The sequence below is a fragment of the Haliotis rubra genome, unplaced genomic scaffold (genome assembly GCF_003918875.1).
Source record: "Haliotis rubra isolate DU_JTF1 unplaced genomic scaffold, ASM391887v1 Scf252, whole genome shotgun sequence".
In the NCBI taxonomy this organism is placed as follows: Eukaryota; Metazoa; Mollusca; class Gastropoda; order Lepetellida; family Haliotidae; genus Haliotis; species Haliotis rubra.
The window spans coordinates 973,072-995,117 of record NW_025766581.1 but is presented as its reverse complement, the minus strand read 5'-3'; the positions used below and the strand labels follow the sequence as shown (position 1 = coordinate 995,117).

Genomic DNA, 22,046 nt, shown 5'->3' with positions numbered 1-22,046 from the left:
CTGATGTATGGGAGGGTTATTATTGATGTTCACTTGAACCATTTGTCAACGTTAACGGAGGGTTGTCCAATTGTGGAATCATGGAACTGGAACTGGTTCCTTGAACAAGGTTTACAAGGTTTCGGTTAACCGGTATATTGCAATTCAAACTTCACAATACGATATATGAAATGGCAATGGTGGGTAACACACGATCGGTAATTTTCTTCACAGTAGCATATATTGCGGTACACGATCGGTAATTTTCGTCATGTAGTCAAATCTACTAATAACATTTGTATTTTCTTTATATCATTATCCATTAATAGTTTTGAGAATGTTTATTAGTCATATAATTACATTTGCGTGACTTTTAAACCATATAAATATAGATTGGTATACCGCCACTCAGAAGGATAAACAAACCAAAATGGCGGACCCCGCTGCAGATGCTTTTTCTTGAGTTCCAAACTTAAGAGCAAAGTTTTCAATTTAGAAACATTTTCAATTGATCTTCAGTGGCCAGTTGCATTGTTTCAAAAGAAAAGAAACAGTAATTTCAGTATCTTAAACCATGTGTTATACTTTCACATTATATTGCAATACATATTGCAATACGCCAACACATATCGCAATATATCGCAATACGAAAATATTGGCAATACCCAACCCTAGTCAACACAAAAGCTGGGTGGGTGGGCATAGTGATATGGTGGGTGGATTGGCACAGAGACTGGGTGGGTGACTGGGTTACACTATTCCTGTTTGGGTGTTGACACAGTAACAAGCTGGGTGGGTGTAATGAAAAGGGTGGTGAACAATGTGAGCAGCACAGTGACCAGATGGACTGACACAGTGACTGGATGGACTGACACAAAGACTCGATGGAAGGTGACATGACTCGATGGATGGACGAACACAAAAATTGGATGGTGGACACAGTGACTGGAGACTGACACAAAGACTTCGATAGAAGGTGACAAAGACTTCGATGGAAGGGTCGAACAAGGGTACACAAGACTGGATGGAAGGTGACAAAGACTTGATGGAAGGTGACAAAGACCCGATGGAAGGTGACAAAGAATTCGATGGAAGGTGACCAGGTGGACTGACACAAAGACTTGATGAAAGGTGACAAAGACTCGATGGATGGACGAACACAAAAATTGGATGGGTGGACACAGTGACTGGATGGACTGACACAAAGACTCGATGGAAGGTGACAAAGACTCGATGGATGGACGAACACAAAAATTGGATGGGTGGACACAGTGACTGGAGGGACTGACACAAAGACTCGATGGAAGGTGACAAAGACTCGATGGATGGACGAACACAAAAATTGGATGGGTGGACACAGTGACTGGAGGGACTGACACAAAGACTCGATGGAAGGTGACAAAGACTCGATGGATGGACGAACACAAAAATTGGATGGGTGGACACAATGGGAATGCTTACTGACACAATGTTTTGTGACACAATGTTTGGGTTGGTGAACTGGGTGAGTGACTTCAAGAGAAGAGTCTCCTGGAACATGGCTGGTGTGCTTGCGTCCCTGATTGGAAGAATCTTTGTCTCTGCTTATTACCAATGATTCCAGTGGTCCAGACATGACTATCTTGTAGACATACTTCAAGCTGTGACAGACAACCCAATGACTCATATGCTGTGAACCTAGAAAAACATTATTCTCCTGCAAATTTTCAAGTGACAATATGTATTTTGTTAAATTAACATTCAATATTTGGGGTTTTTGTAAAGAAAATTTATTTTTAATGCTTTTTGTGCCCTATATTAGTTGCAAAGATGAGAATTTAAGTAGTGGTTTCACTTAACCATCTTGTATGGCCCTTGGTGTAGAGAGTTTTAGTACTTTTCTACAGAGATGTTCCATTCATGTTTCAAGGCCTCGCTTCTTATGATTGATCTTGGCATAAAAACAGACATGTTTCTATCTGATCACAAATTAATTCAGTGAAAGTTATATTGAATTTTTGCCATTACAGAATGGAAGTAATTTCCATATTCAACAACTTTGGGCATATTATGTCCCTGACTGATTCATTAAACTTTAATTTTCTCGTTCAACAGCTATGCCAAGTGTGCCTCCCAGCACTTTTTGTGTTGGTTCAGAATCAACCCGGCGTGATCCTGCAACACAGGGTCATTTTGACCAGCCGCAAATATAATCACTATCCAATCTCACCACTGTCGCTCCTCCAGCATTTCCATAAGAAATTTCACCAAAAAATACCGGAAAGACTATTTCTTTCTTAAGACATTGATAAAAGATTCAAAGAACTCTTGACGCTTGACAAATTTGATAAAGCATCAAGGATGGTAACTTTTCAGTTATGTTAATGTCTAATCCCTCTTATGGTTATTGCTGGGAGTAATGGCTAAGCAATTGCAATTTCAGGCTATTTTCTTTCCAATTTAGATTGTGAAAAATGGAGGGTTTTATCCTTTGATTAAGTATGTGCAAGATTGTGGATTCAGAAGAAACACATCAGGGCCAAAGTTCCAACTGATATTTTTGGATAACTGATCATGAAACATGTAATGAGTTGTTTCATAAAAAGTACAAATCTAATTAACAGAAGCCTGTGCAATGAAAGACCCTTAATACTTGTTAAGAAGGTTATGCGTTCTTCAAAGTGGTTCTTGTCAGTGAATGGGGCGGTGGGGTAGCCTAGTGGTTAAAGCGTTGGCTCGCCACGCCGAAGACCCGGGTTCGAATCCCCACATGGGTACAATGTGTGAAGCCCATTTCTGGTGTCCCCCGCCGTGATGTTGCTGGAATATTGCTAAAAGCGGCGTAAAACCAAACTCAGTCAGTCAGTTGTCAGTGAATGCATTGTGCTTGTATTGGACAAACTCTCGATGATTACAGTCCAGATAATGCATGGGTGTACTTGTTAAAGCCTGTGAAAATCCAGGTGCTTTACTCATGTAAAGATTGCTTACAATGTGAGGATCACTGAGTCTGTCACCTCGTATCATTCACAATTTGTAATATCAGTTGTCCAAAGTGTGTAAGTTGCTGTGTAGAGTTCCATTACTGGTCATGCCAGAATCCTATGACAATGGATTCAAACACCTGTTTGTTGTCCAAGGTTTTACAATTCGATGTGAAGAGTTGTGACGTTAGGTTTACCATATCCTATGACAGTGGATTCAAATACCTGTTTGTCGTCCAAAGCTCTGCAATTTTCTGTACAGAGTTGGGTCATTATGCGTGCCAGAATCCTATGACAGTGGGTTCAAATACTTGTTTGTCCTGATTGTAACAAGATGAGTCAGCACAAACTGCTAGTGAGTTTCACCAAGGTTATAACTGTCTGAAACCTATACCACTTTTAGTTTTCCTTCCACTCAAGCTGACTTGTCAAAACTTAATTGAAATACTGTTAAAGTGGTGTTAAAACCCAACTCACTTCCTACACTGGTGGGGCGGTGGGGTAGCCTAGTGGTTAAAGCATTGGCTCATCACGCCAAAGACCCGGGTTCGAATCCCCACATGGATACAATGTGTGAAACCCATTTCTGGTGTCCCCCGCTGTGATGTTGCTGGAATATTGCTAAAAGCGGCGTAAAACCATACTCAGCCAGTCAATCATTAACACACGGATTAGGTAACCGTTAAAGGTCTTTGATTTAAAACAATGCTGCTTTCTTTGCTTTCTCAGTCAGTCAGTCAGTCCTACTCTGGTGAAGGTACTGCGACCTTGTGAGGTCCGTAATGTGTGACAGTTGTGGACAGTGGGGTAAGAAAGCCTGAGCTAAACATGGTCACTCCTCACAACGAAAACTTAAAAGTCATCTTCTCCTCAAGGGTACATCATGTGAAGCCAAGAGGATTTTGCCGACCTGTCACTTAATGTGACTACTCTACAGCATCACTTGAACAAATTATGATATCTTGTAGGAAGCCAATGTCCAGAACCATCTTGTCCTCTGACAGTGTTCCCCACAGACTTGACCAGTAAGTGCTTTAGGTGTCCCAAGTACATTAACAGACCATGGTCAAATGCGTCTCAACAGGCAGTGCCGAATGACCTCGCTGTATCCCTACTGGTCCTGTGTGGTACTGTGGCTGACATCCCAGCCGTCTAGACATCATCTCTGACTAAGCTCATACATTTCAGAAATGATGTGTATTTTCTAACGTATATCCTTGGTCACTCTGACCCTTAACATCATGACCTTGTTTATTTGTGGATGAACCAAACATGGATAGAGTGGAGAAGTGACTTGACCTTTGTCTGAAGTGCTTATGAGCCAGGGCCTAGATTTTCGAAGCTCTCTTAGAGCTAAGATAGTCATAAGTTAATCCTAATGCATGGCACTTACGACTATCTTAGCGCTAAGAGAGCTTCGAATATTTAGGCCCAGGACATCATTATAGTGGTATATGATATTTCTTATATTTTTTTGTCGCTATATGGCTGAATGAGTGTAATTTTACGCCACTTTCAGCAATATTGGGCTTCACACATTGTACCCATGTGGGGAATTGAACCTGGGTCTTCGGCATGACGAGTTAACGCTTTAACCACTAGGCTACCCCAACGCCCCCTACATGGCTGAAGAAAGGTTGATGTGATATGAATTTGTACTATTTGTTAGTTTATTTTACTGTTTAGATTTGTCTAATTATGAATATTTTTACCACATTAGTAACAATTGTGTGACCACTCTGAGACCTTGAACCTCAATACGACTCACCTCCATGGTTCTGTAGACACAGCACTTACTTGTGTACTAACTCTTAAGGGTCTGTAGGGTAGTCTTGTAGTTAAAGCGTTCGCTCATCACGCCGAAGACCCGGGTTCAATTCCCCACATGGGTACAATGTGTGAAGCCCATTTCTGGTGCCGCCTGCCGTGATATTGCTGGAAAATTGCTAAAAGCGGCATAAAACTCAACTCACTCACTCACTCACTAACACAAAACGACATCTATTAAAGGTCAAAATGGTCACATGGGCCTTGACCTCAGTTTTTGTCCTCAACCAGCTGTGTGAAGCAAGTGTTCCTTTGAAATCCTGACAAAAGCAGTTTGCTGCTAAAGTACATGTTGTTAGGTGATGACGTCAATCAGGGATCTGGTGACAGATCCCAGATGCAGTCTGTCTCAGCCATATCTCAGTGGACATCCAGTTGAGGCAGCAGAGCAGGACACAATAGTATACAGTCTGGTCTATGTGCATAGTAACAGGCAGTCTAGCACAGACTGCATATGGATTGTGCTGCTGTTTTATAACTGATGACTCAGTTTGGGTCTCGTGGTGACAGTATTAGCATGGAGGGCAAAAGGAAGTGTGCAAATTCGTATCATGGTGTTTAAAGCGCCTGTTCTGTTGACTAACTTAATGGATGAAGTAGATGGCAGGTCTTATTTGAACCTTTTGTCATGTTGAGTGAATGAGTGAGTGAGTATCATATGTCACTTTCAGCAGTATTCCTGCAATATCATGGACAGGCACACTGAAATTGGGCTTCACACAGTGTACTCATCTGGGTAGTCAAACCTCGGTCTTCAGCGTAACGAGTGACACTTTAACCACTGGGCTACCCCAATGCTCTACTGTCAAGTTAAGGTAGTCATCGATGAAAATGGGTGGTGCGGTACCATAATGATTAAATCCTTTGCTCATGTTGTTATGGCAAATTCGATTCCCTGTTGGTGAGTGAGTGAGTGAGTTTAGTTTTACGCCGCTTTTAGCAATATTCCAGCAATATCACGGCAGGGGACACCAGAAATGGGCTTCACACATTGTACCCATGTGGGGAATTGAATCCGGGTTTTCGGCGTGACGAGCGAACGCTTTAACCACCAGGCTACCCCACGGCCCGATTCCCTGTTGGTACAGTGTACAGAGTCCCTATCTCATGTTCCTCTGCTGTGGGTTTCCTGCAATATTGCTGAACATATCATGCAACCATACTCCCTTTAATGAGATAATTATATCGTTTGTAGAACTTCGGCCATAACTGCAGCCATATTACTGTGGTATAAAAAATGATCAGCTTGACTAATAATGTGAGGGGTTAACGTCATCCTTGGGGTAAGTAGGAAATGCTTTATCAGCAAGGCCTCACCGTCTCTTGAGCGTACATGAAATATTAATATTGATGGACACCGTTGGTTCCTATCTGTGGTTGACCATCGTCTTAGAAGTGATAATATGTTGACTGTGGCAGAGAAGTGTGGTATAGGGTAGTGTCAGATGGAACTGTTGTTCCCTGAGAAGGTCAGTGTGAGACCCATAAATTATTTGGTAGCAATGAATTGGGCTGTACAAGTCATTATTGAGAATACCAGAAGAGCAGAGATTTCAGGGGAAGGAAGTGGATTTGGGTGAGGGGATGTAACATGCTAATGAAATGTCAACCTGTTTGGTTGGTTTACTGAAGCAATGGAAAGGGCAGTAAAGTCCACCTCTGGGAGTCCGAGCATGCAACGTATGTGACCTCAGGTACTCAATGTCCCTCAAACATTCTTCATCAACTGTCCATGTACAAAGCTCTGCTGTCTCAGAAACCTGTTAATGATGCGTCATTTAGGTTTGACTTCTGAAAGGAAATATTGTAAGGGTTTCGAATCATTGTAATCATGGAGCCGATTTTGACGTCAATCATCCCACAAACTGATTTGCCTTGATCTGACTGTATGTCATTACTTGTCATACATACAGTTGTCTTGTGTGTTGTTGGACACCAACCTCAGCAATATTCCTGCTATATTATTGTGGTCTGTAAATGTTCATGTCTTGACCAGATAATCCAGTGATTGACCTCATGATCATAAATCCCTACTGTTGTTATTAGATGACATTCATCAACCATCAACAAGTCCCACTGTCCGATCCAATTACATGCCTTCTCTAGACTGCTTTGGACCAAGTGAGTGAGTGAGTTAATATTTAACGTCACATCGGCAATATTTCAGCCATATCGTGACGAGTTTGGACCAAGTCTCATCCAGAATCCCGACAGTTTGCAGGAATAGGAATCAAGATCCAAACTATTCTTAGAATAGTTCTGAGATCTGTATTTAAGTAAGATTTGATTGAGTAATTTTATTTTCTTGTACCAATCTTGAAGTATTCTGTGAACAAGGATACATCCATTGGAATTTCATTAAATGAATTATCTCCCTGAACATCACCAACTGTGACACTGACTTCCATGAATAGTGACATAGTGTTATAAGTCTTCACTTGCACAGTTGTGAGGTTTCATTAATGTTTAGCGTGGGTGTTCTAATAGGGCTGGGTGAAAAGTATTGGTTTACGATGTGACGGTTAAACTATTGTCAGTCTTTAAAGCTTAGATGCAACCAAAAACATAAACATAATTAAAACACAATTATCATTTATTCATGACATATAATATACATTGCTGATTATGGAAACACAAATAAACAAAATTATAAGCGTACAATCGCAAATCAAAAGTGCTATATTTTGTACTTGGGTTTACTTCACTTGAAACGAAGCACCCGGGATACTGAACCCAGTCAGAGTGGGTGGGCGTGCACTTTCATTGGCTGGTTCATTTGTCGATTCTCTCAGTCTGTTTGTGTGTGTATAGAGATGTTGGGTTTTGTAAATACTTGCTCATTTTTTGTGTATAACATTTTGCAATCAACAGACATCATAACATGCCTTCTGGACTCCTAGCTAGTCTTGTAGGTCAAGATGAAAACTTAGACAACAGGAAGTCCAGGCATGGCTGAGACCAGGTATCAGGGGATCCCTCACATCAGCTATCTTTATTCCCGTCATGTCCAAATGGTCAGAATTTCTCCCGATAATATTAGCCAGTCACAAGGGTCTGAGCTTGGACCATCTGCTCCTCATTTTTGGCAGAATAATCCGGGATAGTATTCCAAAGGGATCTTTTTCATCTGTTATGATTTTAAGGGATTTGTGAAGCACCACAAGGGAATTTTCGCTTCACAGGCTTGTCCATTTGGTGCCTTCTAAGTGGTCTGAGGGATGATGGGTTCAAATGATGAATTTGGTTAGTGTTGATGCCCTTGTATGATGCAGGTCTCGGCAACACTGGAATTGATGGCGGCTTGCAGTGGTGGGTCTCCATTGGCTGGCCTATGAAATAGGGAATACTATGTGAATACTTCATTAAGTCCTCCTTGGAGAATTGAATGTATTAATGGAAGCTTTGCATGGAGATCCATAATTGATCGATGTGGATTTCATAATTGAACTCGTGATCCTATTTTCAGGTGGGTTTGATATTTCACTGATAGCCCATATTGATATGAGAGTTAGTGAATGAATGTATGAGTAGCTGGAGGAGAGATGGTGAAGGAAAGGCGTTGTCTCCAGAGGCTAGGTATTAGGTGTTTTGGAGAAATAGCTCTCCGTTAGTCAATTAGGTCTGTGTTTAGACTCTTGCTTCTCATTACTTCACTGACATTATTTTCCCCTGCCAAATGAAAATACAAAGGATTTGTTTTTCCTGTTTTCTTGAACTCAAAGAACACCAAGTAAATTACCAATTAGGAAAATATGTACGACTTGGAGTTATTCCCCCTTAATATACATGATATCTCTCACCAAATATGAGAGCTCCACATTCCAACTCTCAGCATAAACAGGTTTTATCATGTCACTTTTGAAGACATTTTGAAAATGGCAAGGCACAGGCATGTTTATCTGCCAATCTATTAACCAGAAAGGAATTTAGAACGCTCTAAAGAAGTAGTGTCCTTATCTCCATTACAAGTTCGCACCCGACCTGTGCAGTGATGATTGTGCATTCAAATGTAACAGTTGAGTTATAAACGAACAGTTAAACATCTGCTTTGTTTGTGATATTTTAGTGATATATCTGTAGATTATGCAGCCACATTACATCTTCATCATGGCAGTGTTATTTATTTGTTATTAAATGTTTGTTTGGCTCAATTCCAGCAACATGATGCCAGCCAGTAAATAACTTAGTTTTAACAAAACTACACACTGACTTGGTTGATACATTTCATTATATCCCAGTTGCACAGATACATGCTCATGATATCCACCGCTGGATTGTCTTGTCCAGACTGACGTCATATAGCGGCAAGGGCGGTGGGGTAGCCTAGTGGTTCAAGCGTTCGCTCATCACGCCAGAGGCCCAGGTTCAATTCCCCACATGGGTACAATGTGTGAAGCCCATTTCTGGTGTCCCCTGCAGGAATATTGCTAAAAGCAGCGTAAAACTCAACTCACACACTCATATTGCAGGATTAATTCCCAACCAACCCAAGTGGTTTATCTGAACCGTCTGCAGTAAATGACAATATACATTCCAAATTTGAATTTTAAAACTTCCTAATACCTCAGAGTTTAAAAAAATTAAATAGTTTAAATTAATTTTTTTAACAGAAACAATTATTTTTCGAATCTTCCAATCAGTGGCACTTTTACATCTTAAATAAATCCCCACTTCCTACCTCCCACCATCCCCAGACAATAGTTAAATTACTGGAATGGAAATGTTTGTGGCATGACCTACAGCACACACTGCATGTGACAAAGTGTTGATTACACCTCGCAATGTCCTCAGCCTGTGAGGGTTACATCACATGTGGCTCTAGCAGTGCAATAATCCCAGAACAGTGCTAGTTTCTTCCCACTAATTAACACATTGTCAACAATGGCAATCTTCAGGTACACAAACATATTTATATTTTGTGTAAACATTACCAGTAGCTTCAGGATAATCTATTTTAAAAAATCCTGAAACTGAAAACAAACACGGGAGGAATGTGTTTGTGAATAATTCTTTTTATGTTGTGATTTTTTTTGAGGAATAGAAAGCTACTGGTGCTTGAGGGTAGAGATATTTTTGGACATTGCTCTGTTTTGCGATACAAATTTCACAAATCAAGCAGAAGTATGTGAAAGCTTGATTTCCCATGAGCCTCTGCAAAGCAAAACGTGGAGAAGGGTCAGCAGTGCCCAGTATTCTGTTCCGAGTTAGTGTCAGGTAGATTGAAAAACACTTTGCAATGAACACGACATAATCACCCCCTAAATTGTCATCATGCTTGAAAATGTGATTGATTTCGGTTTTAGATGAGCATTCAGGGAGAATGCCAAAAAAATCATGTCACGCTGACTTGGCAAATTGAAACAATTCCCACGAGAGGGCTGTTTTGTACAACAGTCCCCTCTGTCAATAATAAAAACATTTCGACCATTGCTTGGGGAAATGCTATCTATTTCCGAGGCTCCATCATCCCTCTTAATGTTGCCAAAAAACCTGGAAATTGCATTAGATGTAGATGTGATTAGAGCACAAAGATTATGGCTGTGTTTCTCTTTAATGATTATATTGTTATCAGTTTGGGAAGCAAAGGAGCTTGTGTTACAAGCAGAATAATGTGTATTCCAATAAAAGCATAAGACTATGATGTTTTAAATGATGTAGTGTTGAGAGAGACACATTTTTTTTCCGAAACTATAAAGGAAAACAAGATATGTAGAATTACCTAGTTAGGCTTTTGTGGTATTGTTTTAATGTGCCTCATTAGGTGATGCTGAGTTTGCAAAGATATTGGTTGCTATGGTTTCGGTTTATAATTTTTTTGCCCAAGATACTTGGTATTTGTGTTGGGACCATCGACATAGTTTGCTGCTTGAAAACAGTTGTAAAATTAGTTGAGCTGGTTATATATAGCCCTTGTGAGTGGTGCAGTGCATGAGATATGCTTGAAAATATCTAAGGTTTTTTGAAGAGGAAAGGTGGGATTTAAAAATTAGCCAGGGAGGGTTCCCCTTTAATTTTTAAGCCCTGTGATATTTTAGTTCCAACTAATTCACTGCAGTGTTTTTCTTTAGAGTATAGTTCTCGACACTTTTACCTGTGACATGATGCACATAACTTCATATCACCCGTGAAAATCCAGGCTTGAATTGATCTTCAGTAACCCATGCTTGTCATAAGAGGTGACTAACGGGGTGGTCTGGCTTGCTGACTTGGTTGACACATGTCATTGGTTCCCAGTTGCTTAGATCGATCCTCATGCTGTTTATCACTGGATTGTCTGGTCCAGACTTGATTATTTACAGACCACTGCCATATAGCTGGAAAATTGCTGAGTGCGGCGTAAAACTAAACTCACTCACTCACTCATAACTTCATATCAACCTTACAGGGGCGGTGGGGTAGCCTAGTGGTTAAAGCGTTGGCTCGTCATGCCGAAGACCCGGGTTCGAATCCCCACATGGGTACAATGTGTGAAGCCCATTTCTGGTGTCCCCCCGCCGTGATGTTGCTGGAATATTGCTAAAAGCGTCGTAAAGCCAAATTCAGTCAGTCAGTCAGTCAACCTTACAATACATGACAGCATACCATTTATTGAGTGGAGTTACCTGCCCCTGGTTCAATAATCTGAAAGCTGTTTTAATGTACTGGTTAAATCAGAAACTGAAGTCATCTTTAGTTTAAATGTTAAGTTGCCTTTCCCAATGAAATTTTGTCCATTTCATTTGTATCTAGTCCTACCAAGGCCTCAATGTTTTCTAATGAATTATTGATGCTCTTTCAATCAGAAGCTTTGCCTTCACAGTATAAAAAAATTGTCATGAAATGTACACATCATGAAAATACAATGAAAAATATGGATGAGCAGTTTGGTTATCAAAGTGCAAGCATATGTCACCATTGGAAGTACATTGCTTTGAAATAAAGCTATCATCTCATAAAATATCGCCACTCCATGGCGTCTCTTGACAATTCGCACACTGATTCTTGGAGTAACTTTCGCTTTGTCTGTCGCTGTTTGACATGTTTATTAAATGTATTACATATGATTCATCAATAAAGCCTCTCTTCTTGCTTTCTGGCAGCTCTGAGGGAATATAGAGTTCTCTTCTCTCTGTGTAAATTCTTACATTGAGAATCTTCCGCAGGCTCTACATAGACAGTCATGGGCATTGTCAAGCCGGCTGTTATTGCTCTGGTCTAATGTAGAGGGCAATGTTAATGCCTGTAGGTTAGTATCATAGCTTTTGCATAGGAACTATCTCATGTACATCATTGGCATCAAGGATAAGTCCCCAGGGCATAATCTCAATGCCTGAGTTGGAAATATTACAAGCAATATGTAAATTTGGGGATTGAGGCCCAACTGGTTGCTTCTGTCTAGAGAGGTTCCTCTGATCGAATGGCTTTGTTTTGATGGCTGGGGATGGGTTAACCTGTTTTGTAGGCAGCATCGGCTCGAGGTTTAGTAGAGGTTTACAGGACAACTGAAACAAGTTGCCTATATTAAAACCATTGCAATGGTGTCATGCTCTTGGGAAGTGAATATTTAGTAGATGGGCTCGTAAACATGTAAAGCAAGACAATGACAAGATTGATATTGTCGAAGTTTGTGATATAATTTGTGTCAAGACATTGAGATTTTAATATAGACATATCTTTGCATGCTTGAAAGGGTTTGTTGAGACTAAATGATGCATAAAGTCTTTAGAATGGGAAGAAAATTTGAGTCAAAGTCTTATGTGAAATGGTTCTGTAGGATAGCCACTAGATACTAGTGGTGTTCCGATTAATTGAAATAATCGAAGATTGGTCGCAGTGACCAAACGACCAAGCAATCGATCACATTTTCTCATAATCGAACACAAACGATTTGGGAACCGCTGTAGTAGAGTTTGAAATACTTGATGATGGAACATATCTAGGACGTTGTCAGGGCTGGAAAACATGTTTAATTCTTAGAAAACTCACTTCACTTTCTGAAAAGTCATGACTGAATATTTCTTGAAGGATCTGGGAAGTTTATGTTACACTGGAACTGAATCATTTTCCACTGGATGTGAAATTTGCAAATGTAATTTGTGCAGTTTCTAAATAAAACAAAAAAACAACAGAGAACCAAATGTTTTTTCTGTATACTTGTCTGCAACTACAACCTGAATAGGAAAATCTAAAAAATGACCCTAACCAATTTTTGTCGATGATTGGTCGTTGGTATCGAACCAATCATCAATTGTGAGATTTCAACCAATTCCCAACACTACTAGATACTAGGGCTGGAACAGGTCATAATTTTCTACCTGGGTATCCCACCCCCTATTACCCTACCCTACTCTGATATCTGTTATGTTAATTCCTGACATCAAATTTCTAAGAAATAGCAATATATTCTTCAGTATCATATTCTTTCAAAATCTTAACCATGTATTATATTCAAAAGAAGTGACTGTCATTATGTCTTAATCTTCAAAGACAATGCAAACTTTTAATCATGAAAGAATAACATATTACTTTGTTTAATCTATTAGTCACGTGATCATAACGGGTCCGGGCATTGAGATGGGTACCCGGGTCCAACTCATTACCCAGCCGTCCTAGGTATCCGGGTTACCCATCCCAGCCCTACTAGATACCCTGTTAGAGTTAGTTCTATGGAGACATTGGTCGACAATACAGTGTAATAAAAGGAGTATGTGGAAATGCCTAGGGCCTAAAAAAAAATGTTGTGGTTCCGATTACCTGACTGACCCTTGAATTCTGGTGCCGATCCTAGTTTTTTGAAGAGGTGTGAATAAAATAAGCTTGCAGATACCATTGTTTTTGCCCGGCACCAATGGACATTGGTCATTCTGATAGAGAAAGTCGACATGATGGCTGCAAGCTTGATTGAATAAACAGTTATACATTGATAAATTTGTTATTAGTTCATACTTTACTTCTAAAAGAATAAGGTAAAAAAAAAAGAATACCTACCTACACTTAATTTTTGGAATCACAACATTTTTTTATTTGGCCTAGGTGATACACGTGTGAAGCATTTATTATTTCAGTGAAAGCCACAAGCAACTATGACTCTCTCAAGGTAGCCAAATGCCTCGTCATCTAATTCGTGATGTGCATGAGTTGATTAACGAGATTCCAACTGTCCCTATCTACTGTGACAAAACACTGGAACACAATGGAGGCAAGGTTGGATTTGAACCTACGATCAAATCTGACCTATCCTGAAATCTATTTGAACCCACAGTCAAATGAGGAATAGGACTGGCTGCGCGTTCTGTGCCATGTTGCTCTGTTTTATACACACTTGTTGGTTGCCAACAACACACAGTCCAGTTGTTGCCGGGTAAGTGTTATCACACTGCCATAACTGCATCGACCGGCTGACAGCTGGGTGCTGGTACTTATCCCTCGTTTCACAGCTTCATACATTCCACAGTATTGAATTTGATTTATGTCAGTGGAAGGTGACAACTTTGTTGATTTTCAAGATTTTATGACAGGGTTATTATGGCAGGAAGTTAATATTTTGATGTTGGGGAATGGATATGTTTTGATTTGGACACAGGCTCAAATGTGTCAGTCATACTGAGCAAGTGGTTTTCTCCCAAACTGCCTACCTCTGTGGTCCAGTGGATAGAGCATCTGGGCCAGTGGTTCAATCCCAGCTGTGTAAAACCAAATGTGTGATTGCTGCTACTCTGATCAATATTTGGCAGTAAAGAAATAAAACATTGCTGAGTTAGGGCACCCATGTCAGAATGTGGCATGGTGTCTCATGCTTGCAATGTATGTGCATAATAAAAATGATTTTAAACACAATGTTAAACCCGACCCAATCCAACCCAACCCAACCCAACCCAACCCATCCCATCTCACCTCACCTCACCTCACCTCACCTCACCTCACCTCACCTCACCTCACCTCACCTCACCTCACCTCACCTCACCTCACCTCACCTCACCACACCACACCACACCACACCACACCACACCTCACCTCACCTCACCTCACCTCCTTCGAGACTATTAGCCTTTTCTGGCCCTGATTTAAATATGTGACAAGGGCAGGTAACTCTGACCACATGCCAAGGGCAGGTAACTCTAACCACATCTCAGGAGAAAAGAAACATGTGACCAGTTATCATAATGACCCCATATCTCAGTGATGCATACAATTCTTAACAATTGCCAAATGTCGCATCATTGCATTGATTTTCCTGAAACCATAAAACTTTTTGTCTTGTTTTACACTACCGAAGTGAATTAAGTTCGGGCTGTAGTCATGGCAGCAATGACTCTAGAGACAAGGAATATATGTTGAGAAGAAGATCTGATAGCAGTTTGAGAAAAATTTGCATAATGAATTGTAGGGAGTTACTTTATCTTTTCCATCAGAACCAGGGATGACCATTTGAATTCTTGTGAATTCTGTCTCACATCATGAATCTGTAAGGACATGGTTGCATACAGATAGCAGGGATTGTCTTTGAGTTGCAATGACTGTTTCCTTATCCAGATTTCAGTGTTCAGTAGAATTGCTCGAGTCTACGTAGGATGACAGTTAAGATTCCATTTTGTTTACTGGCATGGAAGAGTTTGTGTTTGAAGTAGAATGTATCGTGAGAGTCAACAAGTTATCTGAGCAGGGTAATGAGCACTCATTACTGCCACTGATTGGCTCCCTCCCAGATAGTCAGCCAGTGTGTGTTGTACACACGTGTACATAATTTCCCTAACACAGGCCATGGTGTATGTATCTGGTTGTATATTACTGGGTTCAGTCATGTATATTGGGCCCTGGCTGTCATACTGTTAACATATGGCCTCAGTTTCAATGTAGGCGGGCTGGTGTTGATCAAGGTTTGTGACTGCCATACATTCTTGGTCTCTTCTTTCATTTGAAAAAAGCTGCTCACTGATTCAGAAACAATTTTATAATTTGGGAACTGTTATGAATGAAAGAGAGGAAAGTGTTGGGTGTTTTATAGCCTCTGATTGATCAAGGTTAACATGTTCCAATGATGAGAGCTTGCTGAGTGAGTGAGTGAGTTTAGTTTTACGCCACACTCAGCAATATTCCAGCTATATGGGACGGTCTTTAAATAGTCGAGTCTGGACCAGACAATCCAGTGATCAACAGCATGAGAACCGGTGGTGGGGTAGCCTAGTGGTTAAAGCGTTGGCTCGTCATGCCGAAGACCCGGATTCGAATCCCCACATGGGTACAATGTGTGAAGCCCATTTCTGGTGTCTCCCGCCGTGATGTTGCTGGAATATTGCTAAAAGCGGCGTAAAACCAAACTCAGTCAGTCAGTTGAAGCAAGGGCAGGGTTTATTCTCTTCTTATTTATAGTAAAGGAACTATTTTGCTGCTCTCTAAATACTGATGTCAGTGAAGGGCCCTTAATTTTGTTTTGGTAAAATTATGCCAAAAGAAATATGTAAATTGATTTAGTTAGGAAAGGAGGCATAAGTTAAATCCATCAGTCACACCAGGATCCTGTGGATGGAGTTTGAATCTCAACAACAGGGCTCACCGGGTTCCACTAAAATGGTGAACATCTGAGACCACTCGACACTCATGTCCACAAATATTCCAAGGTGCCACAATGCACAGTGCAGAGTTGCATCCCTTGGGCATGCCAGAAACCTGTGATTGTTTTATTCCTTCTTTTGTCTGCAGTTGATCACTGGATTGTCTGGTCCAGACTCGATTATTTACAGCCAGCCGCCATAGAAGGTGGAATATTGCTGATTGCGGCGTAAAAATAAACTCACTCACTCACTCTTTTGTCAGCACCCTTCTCATGCTTGTGGATTCCACCAATATAGTAAATGTCTGAGATGACGTAATGTAAATACCATTGAAGATCTGGGTTAGAATTGGTCTTCAGCAACCCATTCTTGTTGTTAGAGGCGACTAACAGGATCTGGTTATTAGGCTCGCTGACTTGGTTGATACATGCCATCGTATCCCAGTTGCGTAGGTCATGCTGATGCTGTTATTCATTGGATTGTCTGGTCCAGACTCGATTATTTAGAGACCGCCATCATGTAGCTGGAATATTGCTGACTGCAGCATTAAACAACAAAACAAGGACCCATTCTAAGAGTATAGACTATTTCCCCTCAACACCCAACTGACAGAGCTTGATGTGACTGAGACACTGTTCCAGGTGGCATAAAGCCAATCCCACTCTCACATTCTCCGCTAAGCATTTTTTTCAAAAGACAGTTCTGAATCAACTTGCTAGAAATGCTGTGCCCTGTGTTCCTACAACAGCAGCAAGGGTGCAAGTCGCTGTTGTTAGCAACTGTCGTAATGCCAGAAGCATTGATTAGATGCTTAAATATCTTAATCACATCCTGTCTGACTCAGGACAGCTAACTCAATCTCTCATGGATGAACTTCCCTGAGCCCACCCTGACATGTACATCTTGCTTTTTGTTAGTTTGAACTGGCTTTGAACTTGCGTGGAATTACAAATGGCTGTAGTTAAAGAAGATGAAGTATGTGAGCAGGGGGCTTGTAGATCAATGTTTTCATGTACTCGAATCATCAAAGTTGTTTGTTTGGCAGATCGACATGACCTGTCAGAGGGTTTAAATGGGAGGTCAGAGTTCGGGTCATACGGTTTTAGTCTGATTAATGTAGTGTTTGTTCGCGTTTGTCGATATGTATGTTGTTTGTGGGTTTGATGTGGGGCTGCCATTCATAGGAGACACATTGAGTGCTTCAGTTTAAGTGGTTCTTGAGGTGCAGGTTTGATTTGTCAGATTTTACAGTAATGTACTTGCATAGATTTTATGCATCCTGTGGGCATTCAGCGATAGAATTAGACTCCAATGTAACATGCCTTTCATCCATCCTCCTCAAGTGGGGATTTTATAGCCTTAAGGAAACAATATCAGATGGTCATACAAGGCCTCAGATATAGAATCTGATGGTCAAAAGAAAATACTAGATAAGGGATCAGATGGTCAAAATATGATATATACTAGATGTTGGATTAGATGGCCTAAAGAAGATTCTAGATATGGGATCAGATGGTCAAAAGAAGAAACTAGATATAGAAATGGTTGGAAAAAGATACTAGATATGGAATCGGATGGTCGGAAAAAGATACTAGATATGAGATGAGATGGTCGGAAAAAGATACTAGATATGGAATCGGATGGTCGGAAAAAGATACTAGATATGAGATGAAATGGTCGAAAGAAGATACTTGATAGCGATTGTGTAGCCAGTAGTTACAAGATAGGGAGAAGGATGGTCAAATTCATGTACGTGAGTGATTTGGGGTAACTTTCACGTCTTGGATAATAACACGCCTATGATATATGTCCTGCATGAAATGGCTGAGAAAAACAAGGAAATTATTACATGTGCTCTGAACCCCAATAATGTTTTGAATCAGCACAGACAGTTGACATTCTTACCTGTTATAGGAAGCAAATGTTGCCCAGAAACATACGTTTAGTCAGTAAATACGGGTTCCCATTCTCTGCCATGTTTCAGTACTTTTTTGTTACCCCCCGCCACGCGTTTAGCGCGAAGCGGGGGATATAGTATTAGGCTCCGTCCGTCCGTACGTACGTACGAACGTTAAGCTATCTCAAGAACCATTCTCTGGAGTTTCTTCATATTCAGTACCAAGCTTTATCTAGGGAGGCGCAGGGCCCAGTCGATTTTGGTGACCTCCACATAATATTCAAGGTCATGGCGACACTTTGAAGATTTCAGCATGTTAACCCGCATGTTAAGCTATCTCAAGAACTGTTTCCTGGATTTTCTTCATATTTAACCTCAAGCTTTATCTAGGGAAGGCGCAGGGCCCATTCAATTTTGGTGACCTTCACTTAATTTTCAAGGTCACGGAGACACTTTGAATATTTCAGCATATTAACCTACATGTTATGCTTGTCAGCGCGATACCTGAAGAGCCATTCACTGGACAAGCTTCATCCAGGGAAGGCGCAGGGCCCAGTCAATTTTGGTGACCTTCACTTAATTTTCAAGGTCACAGAGACACTTTGAATATTTCAGCATGTTAAATTGCATGTTAAGATAGTCATCAAGATATCGCAAAAAATATTCAGTGGATTTTCTTCATATTTGTCACCTAGCTTCATCTAGGGAGGCCCAGGACCCAGTCAATTTTGGTGACCTTCACATAATTTTTAGGGTCACAACGACACTTTGAAGATTTCAGCATGTTAACCTGAATTGTCAGCAAGATATTTTAAGAACGGTTCACTTGATTTTCTTCATAGACTTTCAAGACCTCCCTTGAATGTTTTTCAATAAGCAATTCATTCATGTCAAGGTCAAAGTCAGTGTTGAAAATATGTGTGTGTTTGAACAACTAAACAGCAAGATATCAAGAGAGGTTGACTGGTCATGTTTTTGTTGACATTTAACTTAAACTTTCATTACTTTATAAGTTTGATTTGATAATTTGCGGCGGGGGATTATGTCACCTTAGTGACAATGCTTGTTATCTTCATGATTGATGAGCTGTTATTGTAACATTGAAATAATCTCTCATATTTTCTTTTGATAAAAGGTTTCATTCAGAGTAAGTAGCAAAGTGAGCCTTTTCTCTCTTTACAAGCTATTCTTTTGAAATCTAACCTATATTTTCTATTTCAAGATAGCACTGTTTTTTTATTCATATATATCAGCATTAATTACTGCCTCAAATAATTAACTTTGGCATGTAAATCTCATTAATCATGTGTATGTAATCAGCTTTTTTTTCTCTCGGAAGAAATGAAAGATAAAAACTATTATTGACATTGTCACAAAAATGTTATTATGCTTGTGAAGATCTTGTTTTAGAATCTTCAGCAACCCATGCTTGTCATAAGAGGCTACTTGTGGGATCAGGCTGTCATGCTTGGAGATGTGGCTGTTGCATGATGATCCCAGTTTCATAGTCAGTGCTCATGATGTCAATCACTGGATTGCCATGTTCAGATTTGATATTTTAAAAAAAAAAAATCAATTTTTTATTCACAGATCATTATGTAGCTGTGATATTGCTGATCGCGACATTAAACAACAAAGTGGCATTTAACCAATCACTCTCTGAAAGGCTAACACGTAGTAGCAACTAATATTCATTTTAATTACAGAAAAAAACAAGTGATGCATTTTTGTATGTATTATGATTCAGTTGTTTATGAATCAAATGCTACCAATATGTCAAATCTGAAAACGGCAATCTTTGACAGAATAGCATTTACAGCATAAATTTGGATCCTGTCTGCTTGTGACGATTGAGAAAAGGAAATTTAGTAAGTTCCATATGGCAAAGTCATGGCCTGAACTTGCAGTCATAAGCCAAGATATTTGTGTTTAATACTATCCATTGGGTGGGGTGTAGCCTAGTGGTTAAAGTATCAGCTTATCATGCCGAAGGCCCGAGTTCGATTCCCCACATGGGTACAATATGTGAAGCCCATTTCTGGTGTCCCCTGCCATGATATTGCTGAAATATTGCTAAAAGGGGCGTAAAACTAAACTCACTCACTCACACACTGTCTATCACTCAGCTTCCTCAATATCAGCTATTCCACTTCACCTGCACTAAGATGTGTTGGAACACATGCTATATAACACTATCTTCATGCAGTAATGTGTGATTATATATTCACATATCACATATCATCACATATATATCATTATTCAGTGTGAATCTATCTCAGCATGTACATTATTTATACCACTCAGAAGAAGTTAAGAACACCCAAGACTTTAGTCTCTGTGTCTCTTCTCACAACAGCATGGCAAAGTATGCAGTATTATGCATTGTCATCCTTGTGGGTTCCTTGTTCAACAGTATTTGACTCTCGTATAACAAACGACCGCCTCCGTGGTGTAGTGGTTAGAGCGTCCGCCCGGAGAGCGGAAGGTCGCGGGTTCGATCCCCGGCCGCGTCATGCCAAAAGACGTTAAAATATGGTACTTGTTGGTCCCTGCCTGGCGCTCGGCATTAATGGGTACATCAAGGACTGGTCGGCTCGGAGTCAGTATAATGTGTCTGAGATGGGTATTCATGCTTCACTGCGGCATGGTATCACAGTGGGCTAGCACTATAAAACCAGCTTCAGTTTGGGCTAGTACAAGCAGACGCACATACACATACACACGCATGCACGTCGTCATATTGGCGAAATATTCTCAAGCATGACGTTAAACCCAATTCCACCACCACCACCTCTTATAACAAACATATGTTAAGGTCGGGGTGGGGTGGGGTTAGCCTAGTGGTTAACGCGACCGCCCGTCATGCGAAGGCCCGGGTTCGATTCCCCACATGGGCACAATGTGTGAAGCCCATTTCTGGTGTCCCCCGCTGTGATATTGCTGTAATATTGCTAAAAGCGGCGTTAAAACCCAACTCACTCACTCACTATGTTAAGGTCAATGCAGTTAGGAAGTACACAAATGATTACATAAAGGAAGTAAAGGAAATGTAACCACATAAACAAGTATAAGTGAACAATGTAAGCAAGGGTAAGATGTAAGCAAATGTGATTCAACAGTACAAGCAAATACAACACAACAACATGACCATAAGATGCAGCATTGTAGAGAGATATGGCAACAATGTAAGGAAATTACAACACTATGAAAGAAGAAACAATACAAGTGGGTATAACCCAACAATGTAAGCAAATAGAATGCAACAATATGAGCAAAGATAAAACGGTTTGAAGAGGAATAAGGCATCAGACGTGTAATGCGAAAGCAATGTAGGAATGAAACAGTTTGAAGAAGACCGAATAAGGCATCAGGGGTTAGATTTATGTACTGAAGTTGAAAATGGTACTTGTTGGTCCCTGCTGTACCGGTGAGTCAGTATAAAGATGAAACAATGTGAATAGCAACAAGTCTGGGAAAGAGAATATACATACACTAAGCAAAAAAAGAAACAAAATAGGCACCTGTAATGTGAGTAAAGATGAAACAATGTAAATAGCAACAATGTAATACAATATACAACACTAAGCAGAAACAAAATAGGCAAGTGTAATCCAGAGATGTAAGCAGGTAATACAACATTGTAAGCAAATACAAAGCAGGAATGTGAGTTAAGAAGCAACTGTGTCATAGTGGTGTTCCGATTAATTGAAATAATCAAAAGATTGGTCGCAGTGACCAAACGACCAAGCAATCGATGACATGTTCTCATAATCGAACACAAACGATTTTGGAACTACTGTTTTAGTCTTTGAAACATTTGACGATGCAACATATCTTTGAAGTTGTCAG

At 40.3% G+C, this 22,046-nt stretch overlaps 1 protein-coding gene across 1 annotated transcript in view; it reads left to right on the top strand.

Annotated features, from left to right (window-relative positions):
• LOC124279576 (calcium-dependent protein kinase C-like) overlaps positions 1–22,046 on the top strand; it is a 154,642-nt gene that overhangs the window by 28,510 nt on the left and 104,086 nt on the right.